A 6,687-nucleotide genomic window follows, 5' to 3' on the forward strand; every position below is an offset into this window, starting at 1 on the left:
TGACATTCTGGGGCTCCAGGCATACTACTTACAAGGTTCCCTCCAAATAATAATACAAAGTTCCCATTGAATCCATATATTCTCTGTCCTAGGGGTTAAATATACATAGGAAAGATTGAACAGAAGTGGTACTAGAGGAAGGCCAGTGGGTAAAGGTCAACCAAATATCTAGTCAAGAAATAAAGGTTTCAACAAGAGAAGTAGAAGTATCAGAGGGCACTAGAGACCAGGGGAAGAACCACCAAGGTTTTGAAAAAAAAAAAAAATCATTGCGTACAGAAGACTCAAATAGCAAAAGAATTCCAAAGTTCCCTTTCTGAGAGGAGTATAAAGACATCCAACTACACTGAAATATAAGGAAGGGAAGAGGATTAATATAATTTAAAAGTGGGGGTAGGTTGGAGGGGAAGGACAAGAGAATCAAACTAAAACTTTCCTGCAAGGAAAAGGAGTTCTGAAACAACTGATCTTTTTGCCTTTCATTCTATGCTGTGTTTGTAACTTCCAGATGACAACTTCTTTTGGGAAGGGAGAGAAAATGTATACTTGGAATCAGCATTTCTCAAACATTATTTCCATCTCTGGAGCCAGTTTGGGGTTCTCAGGAGACTGATTATCTTTTTCAACTTCAAGGCTCCTCTCTTGCTGAACCTGCAGTGAAGTGCAGATTGGAGATGATTCATCAAAAAGTGTTAAAGAAATAATTGACTCCCCATCTCTTGCAAAAATAAATCTATTCAACAGAAACTTAACTTGGTAAACAAAATTATTCAAGAGGACTGCATACTCAGCTGTACTGGGGTTTAACCCTGACTCTCTCCTCAGGGATCATTCCCGGATGTGTTTAGGAGACCATATATGATACTGGGATTGACTGCATGTAAGACAATCACTTTGTCCACTGTTCAATCTTTCTGATCCAATGAAAGATCTTAGGGTCCAATGAGAGAAAGGGTAAGCATAGAGCACGCTTTAGGTTATAGGAAAAGACTGTGTCCACAGAATACCTTCCTATTCTTTGTGACAAGAAGTAAATAACATGAGCAAGCATTTGAGTAATTCATATTTAATTTTGCTTTGTTATGTTTTGTTTTGTTTTGAGGGGGCAGACACATAGCAATATTCAGCTGTTACTCCTGACTTTGCATTTAGAAAATACTCCTGGGGTGTATAGGAGTCAATATGCGATGATGCGGATTGAACTCAGGTGAGTGTTCTGCTGCTGTACTATGTACTATGTACTAGGCCCACTTTCATACCCTGGATATCACATGTTTTTGCACAATAGTAGTCTTTGGGGACGACTCAGGGCAGTACTGGCCTGAGCAACATCTACTTCAGAATTGTCTCTATTAACTGGACCTGTTTTGGTTTTGAAAAATCAAGAAAATGGGAAATCTTCTGCTTTACATTTTTTTCTCATTATTTTTATATAAGGTAGGGAAGGACTCTTTTCACTGCTGATCTCTGACAGAATTCTGCAGACTTAAGGTAACTTAGCATCTCAGTTTCTTCAAGAACACACAGTTTGGGACTTTGAGCCTGTATATTTTTTTTGTTTGTTTGTTTCAGCATTTTTGAGATACAACTGGCAATGTTCAGGGGCTATTTCTGGCTCTGTATTCAGGAATATCTGACAGAGTGTGGGAGATCATATGTTGTACCAGGAATTGAACCAGAGTCTGTTACAGGCAAGAGTAGGGTCTTGCTTTCTGTGCTATTGCTCTGCCATATTTTTAATGTTTTATTTATTTAAAACATTTAAATTTGGGACATTAATATTTACAATACCATTAACAGTAGGGTTTCATGTATACAATGCTTCAATATAAAACCCTCCATCACAGTGCTCTCGCCTTCAACACACTGACTCTAACATCCCCCCACAATATCCTCTCTCTCACTTTATTGACATGTCTGAAAGTCACACACTTGTTTGCCATGATTCCACATTCTTGGTTGTGGTACTACTGTTAGTGGCAGTCTTGGGAATCACACTCAATGTATGGAACAATGTCAGAGGTCAAGTTTATAGCCTTAGGTCTTTAAGGTATGTGATTTATCACTGAGACACATCCCTGAATCCCTGACCCCACATTTTATTTAAGTTAAATATTACATATAGCAAAAATACAGCTCTCACACTCCTGACTTAATAGGATTTTTTTTTTACAAATCTGTTTTGTATAAAATCTGTGTTGTATAAAACAACACAAGATGAAGAACTTTTTTATGACCCTAGAATGTACTTCACTGCTTGCCTAGTTTGTCCCTCCACATTCCCAGGGTTAATCCTGTGATATATCCCTATAGATTATTTTTCTCAGATCTTGAAGTTTATACACATGACTTTATAAAAATTTTTTATTTAAAGAAAAGACATCATATAGTTGACACAATTGATCATAATACATATGTTTCAGAAAGAACAAAGAAAAAGTTGTTAAAAAATAGAAAGAAAAACTAAAGAGATGAAAGAGAAAGGAAATAAGAAAAAGTTTAGTAGCAAGTATATTTTTTGAAAGTATTGAATCACTGGTGAACTCATTAAAGCCCTAGCTAAAGGTTTAGTAAGCTCTTTAAAAAAAAAATAAATAAAGGCCCAGCAAAATATGGGGGAAATGGAAAGAAAAAGCCTTGGCCTAAATACAAGGCCTTACCCCTAGTTTTCTGGCAAAAGACCAGCTCTGGGCTCCAGGCAAACTAGGTTGTCTAACGTGAGTCATTCTCTGTGGTCCCAGTAAAAAAATTTTTTTCTCACATTCGCTGTTGTTGGTGTCAGTTTTTTGTAGTTAAAGATCCTGGATTCTGTGAATATTCTACATTGAAGTCAGGATAATGTGGAGCATCCTCTAGTTTCACCTCACAATTAGAGGGCAATGTGGAGAGCCCAACCCTGAAAGCTGGTTGTTGTTGCTGTGAAGTCTTCTGGGTGTTGAGGGAACCCTCTTTGGAGTACGTCGCTGCCAAGGGAGCAGTAGGGTCTTCCTGGTAGAAGATTGCTTCTGGGTGATGTTATGGACAGCCATGGTTGTTTTGTAGATGGTAACCCTGGTTCGGGGTGAATGGACAATGCCCATTTTTCTGAGGCCTGAGCCAGGTCATTATGACAATTTTCAGGGTGTAAGGCCCCACTGTATTACAATATTTGTGTGTTTATATCTCTATTAGATAAGAACTTGTTTGTATGTGTAATATTTTTCCATTTTAATGTGCCTATGCAAAAGAGGAACAATGCTACAAGGTATTATTGGTGCATATGGGAGTCAAGGGAACAAGTCCAACAATCTCTATAACTTGATTCTAACATAAGCTCTAAACTGAGGGACTCTTCTACCAGAATTCCTTATTGAACAGATAACAAAGAAAAGAATAAAACAGTGGGGGAATTTATCGTTATATAAGAGAATATTCAGTAAGGGTTATAGCTATTAAGGGAACACATATAAGATATTCAAAGGATATATACATGTTATTTTCATGTCTTTTGAATTAGTTGGGGGGATGTTAAGCTTAGTGTACCACTTTGGTCTGTGATTCAGCCTGTGCAGTTTGATAAACAGTTCACAATAGTCCCATATTAGAAAAATTTCTTGAGGCGAGACTTCTCAGAAACTTCCACAATGAAGGAAGGAGGAGAAAAGGAGGCCTTTGAGAGTAGATCAATAGCAACAGTGTACTGGTATCTTCTCAGGCTGAGAGTCTATCTTATCACTTAGGGTGCTGTTTGGCAACTGGCTTGTGTGGGAATAATGATCTGCTTCTTGAAGAGCCAAGAACTAAGCATAAAAAGGGTTAAATGTAGGGTAATTGTGGTTGGGGGTGAGGGAATAAAGGACTAGAAATGAGATTGTAGGTCAGTGGGCCAAGGAAAATGAAGAATGGTGAGAAAAATCTTGCCAGTGACTGCCCCAATCTAGACTCCTCCCTGGCACCCACCTCATTGGCCCTGGAGTCCGGAAGGAAGGAGAGGAAAGACTGTTGGGGGTCGCCTGAGCCCCCAGCACTCTGAGGTTTGAAAAAAAGGCCTTGAGCATGTGGTCTCCCCACACCCCATGCTGGTGAAAACTTGAATTTAGAAAGTTTTCACTCTAATGAGTTTGACCTGTTTCACCAAATATTTTTTTTGATATTTACTCCTATTATTTTATGTTCATTCTTTGTTATTGATGTCTGTTTTCTTGTAAATGGACATATGACTTGTTTCTAGTGTTGGTAAATGACATGTAAAAATTTGCTTACTTTATACACAATATGTGCATTATTTACATAATGTAGAAAATGTACAAACATAACTTCAGTCTTTTGTTTTATTTTGGTGGCTACACCCAGCAATATTCAGGGCTTACTCCTTGCTCTGTGTTCATGGATCACTGCTGAAGGGCCCCAGGGACCATCTGGGGGACTAGTAGAGGGAATCCAGTCAGCTGTATGCAAAGTAAGTATGGAGTCATTTTGAAAGCATATCTTCATTACTTCTAAAATATGTCTTAGTGTAGCTTAGAATAAAGTAGGTGTATTTTGGTATTTTATTAAGCTGCAAGTTTTTTTAAAGTGAGATCTTAATTTTTATCCATATAGCAATATAAGAGCATTATGATTGCTCCGCAATCTTGTATTTGCTTATGTTTTTTAAATTTTAGTTACACTTTGGGTAAAGTAGCATTTTATCATAGTTTTTGGATGTGTTTTTATTTCCTCAGTAACTAATGATATTAAGTAGCATTATATGTACTTACTAATCATTTTTTCCTTCATAAAAGATGAGTTTAAATTTTTTCCCATTTAAAATACGGGATTGTTTTTCTTCATTATGGATATATAGAAGTTTGCTACATCATTTCTTTTAAGGTATTAGGGGGCTGAAAATAATCTATAACAATAAGCAGCCTTATTTATATATTTTTTAAGATGGAGAGTCAACCATCTTATTTATATTTTATTAATACTGACCTTTCAGAGAAAGAGGCTTATATTTCTCTTTAATAGAGATGTCCAGGTAATTTATAGGCTCACAAGATCTTCTAAACCTTTTACCCTATGGTCTCATATAACTATAGTACAATATCAAAACAGAAAAGTGGCAAGCTAGAGTGGCATGTATAAGGTTCCATGCCACTTTCTCACCACAGTACATTACTATGGTATATACTATGATTGTAAAAATGAGTAAATCTGAGATCAGCTTTGTCCTCCTGCTCTCCACTTCTGGGAATGAGGAAGGCTTATATTCTCTCTGCCTGAAAAAGAGCAACAGAAAGCGATTGAACATATCGACGAAGTACGAAATGAAATAGACGGACTTAATGAACAAGCCAGTGAGGAGATTTTGAAAGTAGAACAGAAATATAACAAACTCCGCCAGCCATTTTTTCAGAAAAGGTCGGAACTGATCGCCAAAATCCCCAATTTTTGGGTAACGACATTTGTCAACCATCGGCAAGTGTCTGCACTGCTTGGGGAAGAGGATGAAAAAGCGCTGCATTATTTGACAAGAGTTGAAGTGACAGAGTTTGAAGATATTAAATCAGGTTACAGAATAGATTTTTATTTTGATGAAAACCCTTATTTCGAAAATAAAGTTTTCTCCAAAAAAATTTCATCTGAATGAGAGTGGTGATCCATCTTCAAAGGCCACTGAAATCAAATGGAAATCTGGAAAGGCTTTGACGAAACGCTCAAGTCAAACGCAGAATAAAGCCAGCAGGAAGAGACAGCAAGAGGAACCCGAGAGTTTCTTTACCTGGTTCACTGACCACTCTGATGCTGGGGCAGATGAGCTGGGCGAGGTTATCAAGGATGACATTTGGCCAAATCCTTTACAATACTACTTGGTTCTTGACATGGATGATGAAGAAGGGGAAGGAGAAGAAGATGATGATGATGAAGAGGAAGAAGGATTGGAAGATATTGATGAAGAAGGGGATGAAGATGAAGGTGAAGAAGATGAAGATGATGATGAGGGGGGGAAGGAGAGGAGGATGAAGGAGAAGACGACTAAAGGAACACAGACGGTTTCTGATCTTCTCATTTCCTCCAATCCCTGGGAGCAAGTTGCAATCTTTTTCTTTTCTTCTCCTTTTCTTCTCCCTCCCCGGCCCCTCTTGTGCGCAGTCTCCCTGTTTTTGAGGTCTCTTTTCTCCTTTACACCATGGTTCTCAACTTAATTTAAGGAAACTTTGAACAGAATTGAGTGGGGGAAAAAGATCTTTACTGCTTACTGTTCCAAATTTATTTTATCCCTTCTTGTCTCTGCAAAAACTATGGAATCGACACCACCGTGCTCTGTGGGAAAAAAGAAAACCCTCTGCTCCCTTCGCTGTGCTGGAAGCTGGAGAGTGCTAGGCCCCTGTGTAGTAGTGCATAGAATTCTAGCTTTTTCCCCCCTTTCTCTGTATAAAGGGCTCAGAGATCACACTGTGTCTCTATGTGAATATGGACAGTTAGCATTTATCAACATGTATCTGTCTACTTTCTCTTGTTTAAAAAAAAGAAAAAAAAATTTAAATAATAAAATAAAAGGGGGTTATAGAACGGCAGCAAAAGGGTAGGTTTGAGATGTTTGGGCATTTTGACAACATGGTTTCTCCTTTGGCATGTTTAATTGTGATGTTTAACGGACATCCTTGCAGTTTAAAATGACACTTTTAAAGATAAAATTCTCTCCTAATGATGACTTGAGCCCTG

At 37.8% G+C, this 6,687-nt stretch overlaps 1 pseudogene; it reads left to right on the plus strand.

Moving 5' to 3' along the window:
• Window positions 1-1,190: 1,190 nt before the first annotated feature.
• On the plus strand, window positions 1,191-6,127 carry LOC126007218 (protein SET-like; annotated as a pseudogene).
• Window positions 6,128-6,687: the final 560 nt, after the last annotated feature.

Source organism: Suncus etruscus, chromosome 4, assembly GCF_024139225.1.
Source record: "Suncus etruscus isolate mSunEtr1 chromosome 4, mSunEtr1.pri.cur, whole genome shotgun sequence".
NCBI classification, from domain to species: domain Eukaryota; kingdom Metazoa; phylum Chordata; class Mammalia; order Eulipotyphla; family Soricidae; genus Suncus; species Suncus etruscus.